This window comes from Epinephelus moara, chromosome 20, assembly GCF_006386435.1.
Source record: "Epinephelus moara isolate mb chromosome 20, YSFRI_EMoa_1.0, whole genome shotgun sequence".
NCBI lineage: Eukaryota > Metazoa > Chordata > Actinopteri > Perciformes > Serranidae > Epinephelus > Epinephelus moara.
Window position 1 is genome coordinate 37,061,959 of NC_065525.1, and position 19,079 is coordinate 37,081,037.

Here is a 19,079-nt window from a genome sequence, read left to right on the forward strand (position 1 = left end):
CATGATGAGCATTATCAGCCCTACACCCTGACTCTGTTTGTGCACTCACTTCCTCTGAGGCTATTAGCTCAGTGTTAGTCTGAGCCCTGAGCTCGTGCAGATCACGTTTAGAGGAAGAGGTTTCTGTGTTCCGGTCCCTGTTGCTGTCACCATGGTTAGGGGGCGTCCGTCTCAAGAGAAACCGCTGCGCGCTCTCCATTCGCTGAAACCATAGGTGTGTCAGGGGGTGTGCGCCTTCGCTCCTCCAGCTGTCACTCATGAGGTCACTTCCTGCGGGTGTGAGCTCCATGGCTCTGCTTTGTATGGACATGGTGGGGGATTTTTGACAGCGGCAGCGCTGCTGGGAAACAAACAAGGACGTGGTTCAGGAGAGAGAGGGGGGGAACTATTTTTTCCCTCCTCGCTCCTCTCTCGATCTCACACACCCTGAGCCGCTTCTCAAGCCTGCGAGATTTCCCGAGGATATGGCGGCTTCGGATCGGGCTGTCTGGTGTAAGGTACATGTCTTCATTTGGCCTTTTATCCAAGAAATGCGCCCTGCTGCTGCTGCTGCTGCTGCTGCTGCTGCAGCTGAAGCTGAGACTGTCTGTGAGGGAATTTGCTTTCATGCACAGAGATGGTTGCAGCGCATGGTCTCCAGCTTTAGACAGCCTCAGACCTGCACACGGTTATTTACAGGCAACTGGGGCACAATAATAAATTCTTCTAGGATTATAGGAGCATTGTTATTGCATGGGGGGGGCAGGCTAATCTGATTTCAGTTTGCACGCCTGCGCAGCCAAAGTAGCGCTTGCTCATCAAAAGGCAACATCTCTATTAATTAGTAAACCATGCACTCAACACAAAGGCTGTTTATTGGCGTGTTGGTACGCCCTGTTACTCTGATAGAGGCTGTGAAGGAGCTGTGGATTGCTCATAAGGCTGTTGTTTGTCACCGGTGCATGTTTGATGCACCGGTGATTGTGGCAATAATATCAAAAGGTCAAATTAAGCACAGTAAATGTGAAGAGCTGATGCATATGCAGTTTCAGGCAGGTGTAAAGCAGTGGAGACATTGCAAGAAGCACCTGCTTAACACCAGCATGCACCTTCTGAAGTGTAAATATTGTTTGCAGTGAGCTTCATATTAGAAAATTAAGTTTTTGATTCTCACTAGGAACTTGTATTTTTTGGCTCTATGACACAGTATACAGAGGAAATGTGACAGCTGATGAGAGGTGTCAGACAGGCACTGGCCTTAAACCAGCCTCCCAGGACAGGCTTGAAATCCTGCCTGGAAACCATACATTTTTAGGATTGCTTATGGCTGTTAATAAGTGTTTCTGTAGCGCAAACTGTGAAGAGTCAAATGGAGGAACGGGTGAGGCGGTGGTTAATGTGTAGCTGCAGGTGCTATTAAAGTAACTGTTAAAATAACCCTGAGCCACCTCTCTGTGACTCCTCTTCGTGTGTGTGAACATTCGGAGTTAACAGAAGTGTGTCACAACCACTCTGTTACATAATTATTCACCGCTGAATGCCTCTCAAAGGTGGAACAGGAGTTGTTTTTCATGTGATGGTCGTGATTGAAGAGTTACCAAACTCCACAATTTTGCATGGAGTTAATTCATCTACAGGTGAGCTCATTGACCGCCTCGCAGTGCTCATTTCTTAAGAACACTTTTGCCCTGTGAAAGGGAAATTTGAGCTAAATCCTGCTGTACCTGTCCTGCTCCCCCTGAGCAATGTCGCCTTTCCTTTCCCACAGGGGGCAGGGTCCTGTGTGTAATTACAGTTGTTTACTCTTTTTAACTGTCCCTTTCTTGTTTGCTGTCAGTTGAAATGCGCTTGACAAAAGTCTGGAGGGACTAAAATGCTAATTGACAAATAAGTTGAGATGCAGAGCAAAAACAGTGTGTGGGATCTTCTTTTCTCAAGGGTTTCCAAAGTTAAATACTTCACCCACAAAATGACCATGTGTATAACAATTAGTAATGTCATGTTAACTTTTCTTACATGCCTTCATGGAACATACTGATTTATTGATCGATTGACTCTATCTAAACGTCTGTTTACAAACTCTCACACAACTCATGCAGTACAATCCAAGTCTTACTTATCTGATCGGATGCTCAGTATTTCCTAGACACAACCCTTTTCATAAAAACCCCTTAGTATTGGAGCCTGGCTTTGAAAAGAGCATAGATTAGTTTCACTTTCAGTTCAGTTTTAAATACCATTAAACTTCAATTTAAAGCCTAGTCCCATTTTTTAAACACCCAGTCCCTCTTATTAGCCCGTTGTGGCTTCACATTTTGACAAATAATGGCCTGTCTCAATTAGAAGCCTGGTCTGGTTGCCAAGCAGTTCATTTTTTTTGATAGAAGTTTTTCGGATGTGTAAAAGCGGGTTGTTGGCTACCTCAAATTATGTGTCCGTTCCTCGATTACTCTGTAAGTTATTCATATTCCTTTAGTCCATAATCCAAGTTGTGAGTGTTGTTTAACAGGATAAAGTGAGGTTGTGTTGGTATGCTCGAGTGCCTAACTCTTTCTGACGCCCTGTCTGTTGGAGCTAGATCAAAAGAATGATTCATAAGTGATATGTGATCTGAAGCCTTATTTTTAAAGAGTAATATTCATACTGGTTTATTTAAACAATTAATCAGTGTTTGTATTTCCTGATCTTTTGTGTAAAAGGAATCAAAGGCCTGTCCCAAATATGAGCCTGTTGATTTCAGTGATTTAAGCAAACAATAGCTTGGGCTGTTAATTGAAGTTTTAGCAAAAATTCATGTGTTTGGGAGGTACTGAGCTTACGACTACATAAATGAGACTTAGATTATACAGCAGGAGTTGTGTGAGAGTTTGTAAATGGATGTTTTGATTAGGGCTGAGCGATACTCAATACTGATAATTATCAAGAAAAAAGTCAAGATTATGATTTATTTCAAGTTAAATGGCTGATTTTTTGCTGCTGCTTAGTGACAGTTGAAGATACTAGATGGTTATTGTCAGAACCAGACAAATATTTGCCAAACAGCAGAACATTTCATAAATCTGTGGTAGAGTCAAAGCAATTCTAATCAAAGGATGGATAGATAAAGAAATCTCAAATCTGGTCAGGAGCACGTCAAACTCTTTGTACAGGCGGGTGAAAACATCTAGGAAGTGTTTTAGCTGACAATGTAAACCAAAGGAAAATCTCAACTGTGGCCAGTACTGTCTGTACAAGCTGTACACCCACAGTGTGTCAATAGAAGAAGACCGTCTTTCATGACATTGTTAAATAACATGGGGTCATTTACTGCAAATGAAAATCCATTTGACATGACTCAGACAGAAATCATGTTTACGGACAAGGAAATGTATTAAATTAATATTACTTATTCAGTTACAGTAATAAAATGTTTGTTCAGCCAACAATAACTCTTCCATTTTCATTCCTTTAAGGCTCATTCTGACTGATAATAATATGAAGTCTGTTATCCTGATATCATGAAACCACAATATTTTCTGAGACTGTTATCATACCATGAAAATCTCCTACCATTGCAAACCTAATTATAATTTTACCTTAACCATTAGTGGCCAGTCGCATCTTCTTCTTCTACCACTACTACTGCTCCTTCTTCTTCTTCTGGTTAATGGCAGGTGGAAACTGGTGATTAAGGTGCACTACTGTCCCCCTCTCTGTGGACTTATGTGTAGTTTAATTGTATGGAGGATTTATTGGACATTCATTATCTATTGAGGAAAATTATATCAAGATGATTATCATAATTGTTTATTCTCTCAGCCCTAGTCTTGATGTGGTTTTGCTGTTGTTAAACATGGCCCCCAGGCAGTCAAAAAATCAATTTGTGTGCCGTTTTCCTTGGAGGCATGCGGGAAAAACAAAGTTTTCTTAACAAAGTGGAGGTAACATGGCGAGACTAACTGAAATACAGATGGTCATTTTGTGGGTGGAGTATTCCTTTAAAGCCCTCAACGGTCCAACTTCTCAGTTTGCTGAAATCTTGATTTATTTTAACTTTGTTGCATTAATTGTAAGATGACATTAGGGCTGACTGGATATCACAGTGACTCCAGACTGATATGTGGTGGTTGAAGGTTTGTTTTAGGACTGGCCGATATGGAGAAAATTGCGGTGATATTGAAGGGTTGACTATTGGTGCTTTCGCAAAATATTTACACAATGAGATATTGCTAGATATTCATCAGTAATGTGGATATAGTGACTAAGTGGGTAAAGGCAGCTAGAACAGTCTGGCAAAGAACAGTCCAGGAAAAGACAACACTTACGATATCTTGTCTCATATCACGATATTAATAGAATATACATATGTTTTCCAACCTTAATTTTTTAGAAGAGACTTCAGTTTTTATTAATGATTGGAAAGCTGTATCTGGAGGTCTGGCTCTTTGCTGACATGTTTCCCAAAAGTGAGACTTTGGAGGTGATCTGAAGACAGATGCTCCATTCTGCAGTCCACTTCTAAACACACTGAGAGACAACTCAGTCCTCTGTGTACCAGGCTTTTACATGAACCCCCCCTTTATTTGCTAACCCTTAAGGCCAGTCTCCACATCGACGTGGCATTTACCTTGGGATCAAAGGTCTTCACTCAGAACCACCTCATCGTTCTGGTGAGTGTGTGGTCAGAAATCCATTAATAATCACGCAACGTTTGACGCAGCCTAAAAGTGACAGTGTTTTTTGTTTGTGTTGACCCGGTAAAGTAAATTGAAAACATCAAGTTGAGTATTTTTTCCCCCTTAGACTGATAAGAATAAATCAGTTCATGGGCTAAAAATGTTCCAAGTGATGATATCAAAAGCCTTGATGAAGTAGTAAGAGCAGGTAACTTTTTTGTGTTACTGCGTCAAGGTATCATTTAAGAATGTAAAGGTGTAAAGATTTCAGATGGTAGATTTCAGTAGACGCTGTGGTGTAGGAGGACGTGTGTCTCACTGTCTGCAGAACTTTGATTGCACTAGCAAGTGGGCATCTTTTTTTCTCTTTTCTAAAGGTGTGGTTAGTCTGTCAGCACTTCTTATTCATCTTAAGACTTCACTATTGTAATCAGAGGGACACAAAGCATTTAAGATACCCTTATCTCTCATGCACAATACATGAATGTCTTAAGAAACAAACTGTCCGACCTGCCCATGCTCAAACAAGTGTTTGTGCTTCTTTGACTCAGGCTTAAGGGAACTTTCCTTGCCAATGTTTTTTTCCATAGTTAGTTTCTGTCCAGCTGTGCTGAAAAGCTTTGACAGTTTTGTCTCCGGGAACCTGAGACCTGTAATCAGCTTCTGCCTGGTTGCATTAACAGCCCTGAGTGACAGAGTTGTAGATGCAGAAACAATACGGGAGTTAAAGGCAGAGTTTTCTCCTCTCAGCTCCTCAAACAGGACTTTCAGGTTCTGCTCTCAAGTGCGCAGTCTCAAGCCTTCATCATTTGTCATGGTTGTGGGTTCATAAAGAGATGTATTGTAAGTATGTTTAGCAACAAGAATCTAGTTCCACTGACCTATTTTCCAAGTTCCTGCATAACCGCTGGCCAAAGAGCGGTGGAAAAAATGTTAGCGTTGGGCATAGATTTGAGAGCATGTGATCTGAGGACAAGTCACTGTATTAGATCCCAACATCCAACATTTGTTTTGTGTGAATTAAAAGTAGTTTTAGTTTTGCTTGTAGATAATCATTGGCAAGACCAGTTCTACCACCGCCTTGTAACTGTCTGTTCAGGTTCAAGGGTGCTTCTGGTATATCTCATCTGTCAGAGCAACCCCAAAGAAATAAGAGTCTCCAGGTTTCACGAAGTGTCTTCCAACCACATTTAAAGGCAAACATGAGTATAGCTTTTCCAGATGGCTACACTCAGTAGGGGATTGAAAAGCCTATACACAGCAGCAGGAGGCAACATGTGATAATCATTCAAATGGGAGTAACAGGGATCTCTTTTGGGCAATCTGTCCTCGAAGAAATTCATGAGGTTGCACTTATTTGAACGCAACAAAACTCAGACATTGGTAAGGTGTGGAGGGAGGCATTTCAGGCACTGTTAGAAGAGCTGAGGCTACATCCACACTAATACTTACAAGATGTTTACGCCTAGTGTCCACATTGCTTCGGCCTTTTGGAACCCCTAAAACAAATACCTTTGAAAATGCTGCTGACCCTGTTTAAATTTGAAAACTTCAGAGTTGCGTTTTAGTTTGGACACTCAGAAACTTTTGAAAACAATGATGCAGACACCCACGTTCACTTCCTTATTGGGTCTTATCAGTCACAAAGTGTGAAGTCAAAACATGATTGCTAGGTCGACATGCCTTTTTATGATTTCATCCTTGTTGTGTGGGTACTCCTTTCTTATTGCCTTGGCTTCCTCTGGTGATAGATAATGGTCGCGGTACAACTCTGATATGCCACCCCTTTGCATTGCAGCATCTCCACTATCTATCTTTCCGCCACCTTGATTGCCGTATACACATCTTACGATTGCACCAGAGTTCTTTTGTAACCGGACCGAGACCACCTCTTCAAGAAGGTCGCTGTCCAGTTGTTTCTGTTGAGCACCCGAGTGCGATTGCTGATGAGTTCACACCTGCCCAGACGAACTGCACTTAGGGGGCAAACAAACTTGAGTTCAATTGAACTGAACCAAACAGGGCAGAGAAGCATTTCGCTTGCGCAATAGCACTCACAAAGCGCCACCTTCCTGTTCACTTATGGAGGCCACTGAATTAGCACAGTGGGGGTCATGGATGCCGCAGTGCACTGCAACAACATCTGGCAAACACACATTTGTAGATTACTTAATAATGGAAGAAGTTAAATTCTACTGTTTACTTCAGTCATCGAGAAGGAGGATAAAATAACTTTGCAGAAAATCCCTCAGCTGACCAGTGTTTTGATGTCTGATAAGCCTTCAAACTCTTGGATGTGTTATTTAAACCAGACTTCTTGGATCACATTTCACCCTCTTTGTTGGTATCTGCAACACAGTTTTTCTGCATTGCTATTTCCAGGCCAAGCGTGGTCTTTGTGGATGTTTGTCTTGCAACTTGTGTCCTCTGTCGCTCAGGTTTGACCTTCACCTGAGTCAGATCTATTCCCCTTTGAGCCTCCCTTATGGTAAAGTCCCTCTGGGTTGAATAGGATTGAGGACCTCCAGCCAGACTTACAGTTAAGCAGCTCTGGACAGGAGATTGACTGGGGAGGGATGCTGTTGTATGTTCACCCACAAGGGAACGGGAAAGGAGGATTTGACAGGTCTGTTGAAATTAATGTCTTTCTCACAACAACCTCTTTGTCTCTCCCAGTCCTAATGTTTCTGGTGTGCTTATGTAAGAGTCACATCTCTTCAACATCCTGTTCGTCTAAGCCCAACACCATGGCTGGAAGATTCACTCACTTTCTTGTCAACTTGAAATCGAGGCAATGGGGTCTGATCCTCATCCTCGTGAGCGTCGGCCTGGAAAAATCCTCATCAATCACCTATCCCCGGTCTGATCTACTCTCGCACTCTAATTCTATTACTGACGAAGCCCGCTCTCTTTCAGGTCCACTCATAAGCTCAGACAGAGACATATTCATCGGCTTTAACCTCATTTAACTCAAGGCCTCTTCTGTATTCAACTAATGTCAGTGTTGTTTATTTTGGTGTAACAGAGGTCTTTGACACCAGCATGGAAACTCACAGTGCTTATTAAGATGACACGGCTAAGAAGTTTAGGGGGAGGACTGCTATATGACGCAACATAACCATGCTGTGTGGCAGCCGTGAAGCTTAGATGTATGCTTTTAGTGAAGTATTTGATATCTTTTATGAGGTGATGGCGGAGTGTGTGAATATGTAACTGTTTTCAAGATTTGCTGATTACAGTTTGTTGCAAGTAGGAAGGCTCAAAGAACATTCTGGGCCTTTGTGATCCCACTACAGTAGCACATTAGTGTTGTTCTGTCACCAGGCCTGTGTGCTGCATGCCTCCCCACAAACACGTAGGCTGGTTTGGCAGCCAGAAAGGGGGAACTCAGGACTCCAGTGTCATGCTGGAAAATGTAATAAGATACACACAGCTGTCTGAGCAGAGAGAAATGCTTCCAGCGTCATGTTGTTCTCATCTCAGTGTTGGTGATTTATCCACTCTGGCGATCCCCGTTATATTGTTGTTCCAGTAATGCAGAAACTCCCTTAAAACATTTTTTGGAAAGTTCTTGATCACGCCTCAGCGCAGAGATTGTTTTGGGATAAGATGAAGGTAGCATGGGAGATTGGGGAAGATTGAAGACGACCTTTTTGGATACCTTTTTGGTGATTATTTTTGGGGTTGATGAATCTGTAGATTATTTTTATGATCAATTGTTTAGCCTTTAACATTTCAGAAAATAGAGAAAAATGCTTATCACAAGTTGCCAGATTTTTTTTTTTTTTTTTAAGATATTCTTTTGGGTAGTTTTGCCTTTAATTGATAGGAAAGTTAAGTGTGAAAGGGGGGAGAGAGAGGGGGAATGACATGCACCAAAGGGTCACAGGCTGGAATCGAACCCGGGCCACTGCGGCAACAGCCTTGTACATGGGGTGCCTGCTCTATCCACTAAGCCACCGACGCCCCAACACGTTGCCAGATTTTAAAATGACATCTTTAAACTGCTTGTTTTGTCGACACAACAGTCCAAAACCTAAATATCTTATTTACCAGAGTGCGAAGATTCCTCCCAGAGTGATCCAGCAACAATCACTTCTCATTCCCAGGGTATCAAATACGGCAGCCTGGTCAGCGGCACTTGGCTTAAAGCGTCTGTATGAGATGTACCGGGCTTTCAACTAACTCCAGTGTTATAATGTTGCCGGCCAGCACCTGCCACGAAAGCAATAGACAACCCTCAACTGCCTGAGGACAGGTAAAAGATGCTTTCGGGCAGCAATGCAAAAATGGGGTCTCAAGGACAATGCCCACTGCAAACTGTGGAATACATAATAACCAGCTGCCCCAAACACTGGCCACCGAATGGCGATCCTGGTCTAATTGACCTGGATGATGAAACACTGGACTGGCTTGCCTCAACGGAGCTGAAGGTCTAAGGACATACGCCAGAAAAAGAAGAAGTGTTATAATAATGTAATGCTAATGATAATAATAATCTTTATTTACAAAGTGTGACAAAGTGCTTTACATGTCAATAATTAAAACAGGCAAGACGTGAAAACAACAACTTTTAAAAGAACTGAGAAAAAGACTTCAGTGTACAAAAACTGAGGAAATAAAAGACCGTCTAAATGAACTTAAAACTCAAGCAAAATCAGGAAAGGCTCTCCAATAAAAGGAGAGATGTATGTTTTAAGAAGTTTTCAGAAAGGCCTCTGGAACAGACAAAAGTCCTCTGCCCAAGGACCTCAAAGTACGCCCTGACTTGTATGGCACTGAAAGGTCGGAGATATAGCTGGGAGAGAGAGAGACCATGGAGAGCCATGAAAGTTAGCAGTGAAATTTTATAATCTATTAAAACATACAGGGAGCCGGTGTAAAGAGGCTAACACTGGAGTGATGTGATAATGTCTCTTGATTCTGGTTAAAAGCCTGGCAGCTGAATTCTGTACAGTCTGGAATCGATTAATAGATTTTTGATTCAGGCAATAAAAGAGGCTGTTGCAGTAATCCACGTGTGAAGAGATGAAGGCATGTAAAATTGTCTCAGTGTCTTTAAAAGTTAGGATTGTATTTTTTGAATATTTCTAAGATGATGAAAACATGATTGCACAAGCTGCGTGAGATGCTGCTCAAAACCGGACTCCAAGATTTTCTTGCAACAGGTTTAATATTATCCAATAGATAACTCATAAAGTTACTGTAACTTTAACCCAAACCACAATCGTTTCTCTAAACCAACCAAGAAGTTTTGTTGCCTAAACTTAATGTAGTTCAGTCAGGAACACTTTAGTCAAAGCAAACGTTATTTCCATTTGCAGTATTATATTTGGCTGAATGACTCTGTTCTGGAGTCTCTCTACCTTTCCTTGGACCTACACAGAAAGCCTTTTCCACACTTCCATGGAAAGGCTTAAGGCAGAGAGAGCACACCTCTCTGCCCTTCCATGCGCCTACATAGAGAGCCTAAGGTAGGAAGAGCAGCAGCAAAGACCCCAGGAACAGAACAGAGCAGCATCAATGACAAACAGAAATGACACTGATAAGTCAGACACAGCATGAAAAGGTGGAGCTGGGGTGGAGGCAGGTTGCAAAGCGGCTTGCAGAGGAAGCAGCAACAGTAGACAGGCCAGAGCAGTTTAAATAGGGCGCCCTGAATGAGATTCAACAATTTGTTGCATAGAAATGAATCATGTAATCTATCAGCTGACTCCCTTCCATCAGTCAGCTGCTCCATGAGTTGATTGAGCTGTTTGAGATCAGCTGCTGTAGCTGGGATGTGAGCTGAGCTTGACATTGTGTCCTGCCTGAACTAACACTATGCTCAATTTTTGGTGGCGAAACCTACATTTTCATTGAGACAGAAGTTAATTTTAAAAGAAACCACTGCATGTAATGAGCGGAAATTAACAGTTAACTGACAGGTCCAAAACTAACGCCAGACAGGTACCTAGAGCACCATACTTTGAAGCATAGTGCCACTGACCAGGCTTCTCTATTTGACAAGTTAAGAGTGAGAATGTGTTGCTAGCATCATGCTAAGAATCTAAATACCCCCTGTAATGCTGTAGCACGTGAGCTGTCCTCTTAAATCACAACATGTTAAATGTTATATTTATCTTGGCAGCACTGCTCAGGTGGTCTGTCAACGTACACAGCTACAGACTGAGAGCTGTGTCTGCTGTCCTGGTGTTACCCAGGCATGGGGGTGTTGCATCTTGGCAGAGTCTCAGGAGCAACTGGTGCACAGTACACACTCACTTGAACATTCCCTTCTCATCGGCACTAAAGCCTTGACATATACATTGTGCTGATCATGTGTGATACTTTTATTTATGTAGGGGACTTGTGCACGGTCTCTACTGATGTATAGAGCACACCAGTGCATATAAATCAAACTTGTCTGTCTCGATATTCAAAGAATTTCCACTGCTCTAAAATTGTTTACAAGCACTTGCATGTCAGTAATGGAGACAAAGAATATCCACATGTACTGCATCAGCAGAAAATGCTAAATACTGCAATCTTCTAATATTTTTATACAATATTTTAACAGTTCTGATGTTCTGCCATCCAGCACAGTTGCTGTTTGTCACTAAGAGTATGCAATGGTAAGAAAATCAGTCAGATTTAATAAACACTACAAACCCTGAGCGATGATGGTGTAGATCATAAAAAAAGGTGAAGTTAAGGTGACTTACAGGCAATACACGTGACTCATAAAGGCACTTTATGGTGTTGTTGGCCCCCTTTAACACATTCAAGCGCCGCTTGCTGTCTCGTTACCCCGGCCCTACATCTGTCAAGTGATAAAAGCAGCTGGAACAAATTGCGGCAGTTTTCCCCCCCCTCTGAAATTTACAGTTTGGATGTACTGCAGGGAGGTTTTGTAATGGTGGCCTGCTTCATCCTTGTGACTGATTTGGAAATAAGTGCAAAGTGGCAGCCAGGAGCCAGCGTTTGGCACCAAATGGAGGTGTTGCTTAAGGACAGCGTTGTTAGTGATTGTTGATTTTAGCAGCTGGGAACAGTGAGGGTGGAGCCTTCCATTTGTTCAGCTGCAAATACATCCAACACACTGGGGTAGCTGGTTAGGCTGCGGCTATACTGCAAGTCAAGGTTACACAGCAGCTTTGTCTTTTTCTCCATATGACCTCAGTGTTGCTGGAACATTAGACTCAAAGTAGAAAACACAGACTATATTCTTATTAACAACTACCAGTATATCATGTCCACCCAGACAAACATGTCCCATGCAGTTAGATTTACTGTCAATCACTTGCTTTTAAATACAGCTGCTCCGTACATTGATGGCTCAATGCTTCAGTATGCAACCTTATTGCCCCTCTGTGTGTAACAGCTTTTTGGAAACTAATATTTATTTAATACTTACGATATAAAATGCTTGATATATCAGCCAAGTAAACAGCCAAAAATGACTCATCTATTGCAGCCTTGTGAGAAACAAAACAGCTGGAGATGATGGCAGCTGGTCAAATCAAACATATTTCAGACGTATGCAAAGATCTGCAAGTATCTAACAATATTTAAAGGGATTGTTCGGATTTTTTGTGGGGGGGTGTATGTGGTGTTTATCCATAGTCAGTGTAGTACATACAGTTGATGTCTGTACTGCTTTAACTTTATGTTAAACTGCTTGTTCAGTTCCCCATCTGTGCTCTTATCAAAGCCACCAGACTCCATTAACAAAAGCAGTGATTTTAGCCCGCTGAATACAGGAGCTGCTGGTGTACCGCTGCCTTGATCAGTTAGTTAGTTTGTGTTATTGTGTGAGTTGGGTGAATCCAAACTAACCTTTCAAAGACCCAAAGTCACACAGCAATACAAAGAAAGTAACTGATCAAGGCAGCAGTACACCAGAGGCTCCTGTGATAAGCAATGTTAAATCACTGGTTTTCTTAATGGAGTCTGGCTTTGAAGAAAGCCACATAACGACTTCATTTTCCTGTTGGAAATATCTGTCTAACAGTAACGTAAAGCAGTAAAATATGGTGTATACTTACACTGATACAGATTTTTTTCAGGTGAGACCATTTTGTTGTAGTTAAAATACATTTTATTGCAGACGCCTCAACAGCAGTACTTTGCTTAGCGTCCATGTTGGACTCCAGCCTGCTTCTCCAAACTGGGGGCATGCCGACTGACCTCACTGTGATACATTGATTATAGATAAGTGCCTCACACAACCCCACTTCAAAAGATCCGAACTGTCTCTTTAACTTGTTCAAACCAAAACATTGATGATGAAACAATTTCCGTGAAATGTCTCATTTTATTGGAGGTCATGACAACAGTGAGTCAGTGTGGCATGCAGGCAACAAACAACAACACACCCACGTCCATGTGTCTACATTCAGATTGTGGACATTTTCTATGTTGCCACCTGTTTCCCCCAAACTGATAACTACAGGTAATATTTTTTTTTCACCATATGTAATGTCAGTGTAAATGTCACCATAATTTTTCACGTGCTTGTATTGAGTCCACAACACACTCACATGCACACTTTCCACCACGCAGTGACGTGCTATAAACGGCCGGCATGAAGGGTCAGGTCAGCGTAGGTCTTTGAGGTAACGTGATACACTGTCACATTGCACCTTTGGCAGTGTTGTATGGTCATATTGTATGGGCTCTGTCTTGTGACCATGTGTGAGCATTTAATTATTATTTTGACACTGAACACGCTGTCACTGCCGGGGTCAGAGTCCACTGGGGCTTATGTAACTTGCTGTTTTATTTCTCAACTGGGTGCAGCAACGGGTGTTCAGATTATGCTCACAGCCAGAGAAAGAAGAGCTCATCTTGAGAAACACTTGTCCTCATAAAAATCCCAATTCCTGTCCAGTTTGTAGAAAAAGTGAGTTCATGCAGGTTTCCTTCATCAGTGGAATAGATAACATGTAGTTGAATACATAAAGCCTCCAGTGCTAAGCAGCCATTGTTCCCATTCATTTCCATATACTATGAAACTCTGTGAGCAAACCAGTAAAACTTGCTAGAGTTGTGTAATCCTTTACATATTGGGACACTGTAAGCAAGGCGATATATTATGATTGTTTTAAATCTAATTCAGGAAAACTGTCAAAAACAAGCGAGCATTGCCCGTTTAAAATGTCTCCGTTGTCGTGCACGCCCAGCTGCATCGCCGTTAAATCCAGTTTAGCAGCTTCCTTAATTTGGTCCTCCATTAACGCGAGTAGTGGCGAAATACCTCGATAGCATCGTTAATGTGGTCTGTAGGATCTGTAGCGGTCGCCATTGTTGCTATCCTCACCAGTTACCCACCGGCGCACAGCTTGACATCAGCGTGGCGCTGATTGGCTAATCGCTAGACCCGACCCACCCCCGGCGTTCATTGGTCCGTCCATCGTTTGGATGAGATAAATCGCAAATTCATTGCGGTATGCCAGACCAGAGATGCAAGCCTACTCAGTTGAGTGGGCAGGGTCTATGGTCTGGAACCAGGCTACACTTCCTGTAGTTAGCTTCAGTTTTCTACTGGTGTTTGAGCCACCTGTCCCAGGTGTGTTTACAAGCCTTTGCGGTATTTTTCAGCGATGTTTTAGCCACTGATCTTGGGTGTTTTTACTGACCCTTCACTGCATTTCTCAGCAGTGTTTGAGCCACCAATCCTGGGTGTTTATACCCAACCTTTGTGGCATTTCTCAGTGGCGTCAGAGCCACTGACCTCAGGTGTTTGTACAAACCATGCACGGCGTTTCTCAGTGGAGTTTGAGCCACTGATCCCAGTTGTTTTTACAGAGTTTGAGCCACCATTCTCAGGTTATTTTATCAATCCTTTGTGACATTTTTCATTGGCATTTGGGTCATCAATCGTGGGTGCTTCACAAACCCTTCGCTGCGTTTCCCAGTGACATTTGAGCCACCGATCCCAGATGTTTTCACAGATCTGTCTCTGCTTTTCCAACACCTTTTGTGCCACCAAATATGATTTTTTTTTTAAACCCAGAACAAGATTTTTCCTAACCATAACCAAGTGGTTTTGTGCCTAAAATCAGCCACACTTTCACCACAGGATTGTTGTCAAATGTAACATATCCATGGTTGACGGACATGAACAATGCCGACATTTTTTCTGGCGATTAGGTTGTGTAACTGCGGGGAATGTGTATTTTCAGAGAAAAAGGACTTTGGAGGAATGGGTTGTTGGAGAAATGTGACATTTTTCAGACAGAAAACTACTAATTAAAAAAAATGACACAGTGTATTGATAATTTCCTATACTCCTAATTATTTTTGTCAACATAATATTTCTATTGCAAGGTAATACAGTGCAGAAGTTTCAAGTCAATCTGCACATAAACTGCATTACCTCATAGCACTAATATAATACTGTCAATGGCTAATGCAGGCATAATGTTCATGGTGATGGATTAAGCAACTCAATCATATTTGCTAATAGATTTTGATAATGTACAAAAATGAATAGAAACAAATAGATGTCTGGAAATGTGAGAATAATACATCCAAAAATATATACACCTTTATGGCATTAGCCTCTTAAAACAGCCATAAACATGTAAAGTCTGCATGGTTTTATATTTAGGAACTCAAATTAGCAAACACAGTAGTTTGGACCTTTCAGGTCTTAAAATGGCAGACACAGTGTGCTGTACATTTAAAGGTCACTGACCCTGAAACGCCAAGGTACGTGACCTGATAACAGAACGATTGAACTGGTAACTATCATACGGCTCATCTGTCGCAGACTCCAGCTAAAGTCCAATGTCAATCAATTCTTCTGTACTTTGGTCCATCTCCATAACGATAGAGAGGGCGCCGGCCAGCAATATCGGCCCTTAGTGATAAGGGTTAGCTTGAGTGTTTACACTGCGGGCACGGTCCAGACTTAGCTCATGGAGTGAACTCTTCAAACAAATGGACAGGCGGAGCTGGTGGGTCAGCCCCATCAGCCCATATTCATGCTCTAAGACCACCGTTATGCCCCCTGGGGCCCTTCATCTGACAGGCCTGTTAGCACTCACACCACAGGATAGGTGGATTAAACATTAACCTGTAGTCCTCTCTCTCTCTCTCACACACACACATACACACACACACTGAATGATTATTCAAACAGAGCTGGATGTGATGTTGTCAGGGACCAAAGTTGCATGGAAGACTCCAGGTTTTTGGATGAGGAAGGTAGGGCAGTTTGTTTACTTAAGTTATTATTGTTTTTTTATATTCTATAAATTGTACTATGACCAACAGTCTTTTGAAAAGCACGTCGTTTTATAGACTGATAGCAGTGTGAGAAACTCATCCCTGTTCTGTCCTCTCTCAATGCCAAGGTATGTTCTCCTAGTTGGAAGGACTACAGAGTTTTCAGTAATGTTTTCTTTTCCACGCCTTGGCAGACAAGCCCGTACACACCTCTAATGTCTTGGTCTGCCGCCAGCTCTATCTGTGTCTCCTTGTCATCTCACCCTTTGCTGTTTGTTGCCCTCATCGTTGATAGATCTGGAAGGCACAGAGCTTTATTGGATGCCCCAGAGAGAATAGCTAGGAGGCTGTGTGATATATAGTTTTCAGTTATCAGCTGTAGCCTGTGTGGATCTGAGTGGATGTAGAGATGCCACAGGATTAGATAACATGATCAGCTTTAAGTGCACTTCTTCGTGAGTGATGGATATCTCTACCGAGGCTGTCGGCTCAACAGTGCAGGTGATTTACAGACCGTTTTCCTTAAAGATCTCAGACGACTGTGTAAACTAACTTCACGCTGTTCTAAGTCCTTTCCTGTTGGGAGAGTAGGAGGCCGCCTGCATGCCTGGGTCTCATTCAGAGCGTGTCTATCTGCCTCATTCGGAGCTTGCTAACAGCTTCGTGGCCTGTCTGTCTAATGTGGGTCTTTACTGCGATGGATGAGCATAACATGGGGGGCTGGGCGAACACGCTAAGCAACTGTGCAGGAATCCATCGGACAGTATGGATTATTTATGCTCCACTCATACATCCGGCCCTGCTGTGATCCCTGCTGCAGACTCAGTAATGCACAAGACTGTAATGGGATTTACTGATTTTAATGATGCGAGATTGAACTCCAGCGGTTGTATGATATAACACATGCCTGCTGCCCACCCAGCGCTGCTGATTTCAAAGCATGATCAACGCATTGGCATTGTCGTGGCATCGTCATGGCGACCTCAGAGGCTCTGGGTTGCTGGTCTATTGTCAGTGTAACCCCTCCCCCCTCCCCTTTTGGACCCCAACTCCAACCCTAACCCACACAAACATGTATGACCTTGCTCATCTTCCTCTCAGTGTGCGCGTTGCCCTCAGCAAGCTTGGCTGAGTGAGCACAAGAGAGGTCTTGACCTAAATGACAAAGGCCTGCTGTTACCGTAGGAACCGCTGTTTTCTTTCCCTCTCTGCCTCCCTCACTTGCTCACTCTGTCTCGCACGTTGCTGATAAAGACCTTGTAATGTAGCTTAACTGACATTCCTGCCCCCCCGTCCTCCCCTCTGTGTCTCTCTCTGTCTAAATCCACAAGATGTCTGCAGCTAAGCGGCTCTGTGTGTTTACATTGTTATGCTGTATGTTTCTGGCAACACAAGGTTAGCATGGTCCACTTAATGGCTGCTGGTAGGCATGAGTTCAGAAAAGGACACATGTATGTTATTTGAATAGAAAGTCATGCGTGCAGTGGGTGTTTGTTGACACATAAAATATTTTTACGATAGTCTGTTAGTTCAGATTTACTTCAACCTACCACTTGACAGCAACTTGCCTCAGTTAATGGACTGTAGTCAAAATAGACAGCATGAAGGTTTTTTAACTTTAGCCAAGAAGCGTCTGTATTTTTCCCCTTGAAGCAGTGTTATGATGAGACAGTGCTGAGTGAAGTGAGTGTATGAAACAGGATGTCCTCTAAAGGAAGACCTGAGGGTCAGGAGCTAGAGGCTGAATGCTAAAGAGGTTTGCTTTATCCTAGCAGAGCTAACACTGGCTCCATTCAGAATTACAAGTGTATTGAAGAGACTAGCTCAGTAAAGCGGCCCGCTCACATGCCAGGCTTCTTTTCATGTAGAGTAGTGTTTTGGGAATCTTCAGGGGTTTCTACTTTTGGATTCAGTTGAGTTCCTGTGGGCTGTAGACTTTGATGATCAATTTAGTTCATCACTTGTTTTGTGCTCAAACCTGGAAACTGTTGTGCTGTCTTTCCCAAAGGCTCCAGCCCTTAAAGTGTTGGTATCAAGTTTTATCCATTTGCCAGTACACAAGTTATCATTACATACCAATGTTTTTAATAGACATATGGACGTCATGTACCCCAAATTTCTAACCTCCATGTTCCAGAACATGCATTCCAGGTTATGATCAGATTCACTCATTAATCTGTTATCTGTTTCCACATGAATGTCAACCTCATAACCCGTCAGCTATTGGTCTGAGGACGATAAGCCTCTGGGGCAGGGGTAGACAACCTGCAGCTCCAGAGCCACATGCGGCTCTTTTGCCCCTTGCCAGTGGCTTGTAAATGTTAATGTAATGTAAATGAATAACTGTTAACACTTCACTTTTCATCTTTGTAAACCTCAAGAAGTTCTTACATTCTTCAACTGTAAAGACGTGTAGCCTATGCACCAAATAAGATTTTTTTTTTTTACCTTTTCATCAACTAAAATGTGCATCATACATCTATGGTCTTGCACCTTTTCATCTAAATGTTGGCAAACCTCAGTAGCAGTAGCTAGTCTCAAGTCTTCCTAGCAAAGCTAGCTCGGGATTCCAAACCCAAACAAGGAAAAGTCTTGGAGGAAAATGAAGTATTGTGTGAGTGTGGACAGGTTTGTTTGCTTGTACCACCAACGCTGCAAGGTTAAAGTACCAAATAATCATTAAGAGCCCACTGCAGAGTAGACACCTTGTGGTAAAACACATTAATGAATGCTAATTTATACCTATTAATAATGTTGATTGGTTGATTTAGACTTAATAGGCTGTGTTACCTTCCTGGCCCCAGATAGATTTTTTTTTTTATTATTTTGATCAAAAATGGCTCTTTTGATAGTATAGGTTGCCGACCCCTGCTTTGGGGCCAATATTTCGTGGGATCCGGTGTAGCCAGCGAATATCAGGGCCAAGACTTCCTCTTGTGTGTGCCTTTCCTTTGGCTAATCTCTAGAAGCAGATATTTGCTTATGAAAACAGATAAATAAAAAGAAAGCTAATATAAAGCTAAATTGTCGTCAAAGCATAGCCGATAGGTCCAAGACTGCATTTCGGCCAGTGCGTTTCACCTCTCCACACAGACTGTTTGAGGCTGCATTCACACCGATTTTGGAAACAGATTCAACTTTTGTTGAAATGCAACCTAATGTCAAGTTGCCATGGTCAGTCACATAACCGGCGATTTGACTGGAAAGACGCCCGCAGTCCACAGGACCAAG

At 42.5% G+C, this 19,079-nt stretch overlaps 1 protein-coding gene across 1 annotated transcript in view; it reads left to right on the plus strand.

Moving 5' to 3' along the window:
* Window positions 1-271: 271 nt before the first annotated feature.
* Window positions 272-19,079, plus strand: part of pparab (peroxisome proliferator-activated receptor alpha b) — a 49,626-nt gene continuing 30,818 nt past the window's right edge. Inside the window, exon 1 of the mRNA XM_050073646.1 lies at window positions 272-497. The gene's annotated coding sequence lies outside the window, so the exon portion shown is untranslated. The remainder of the gene's footprint in view (window positions 498-19,079) is intronic.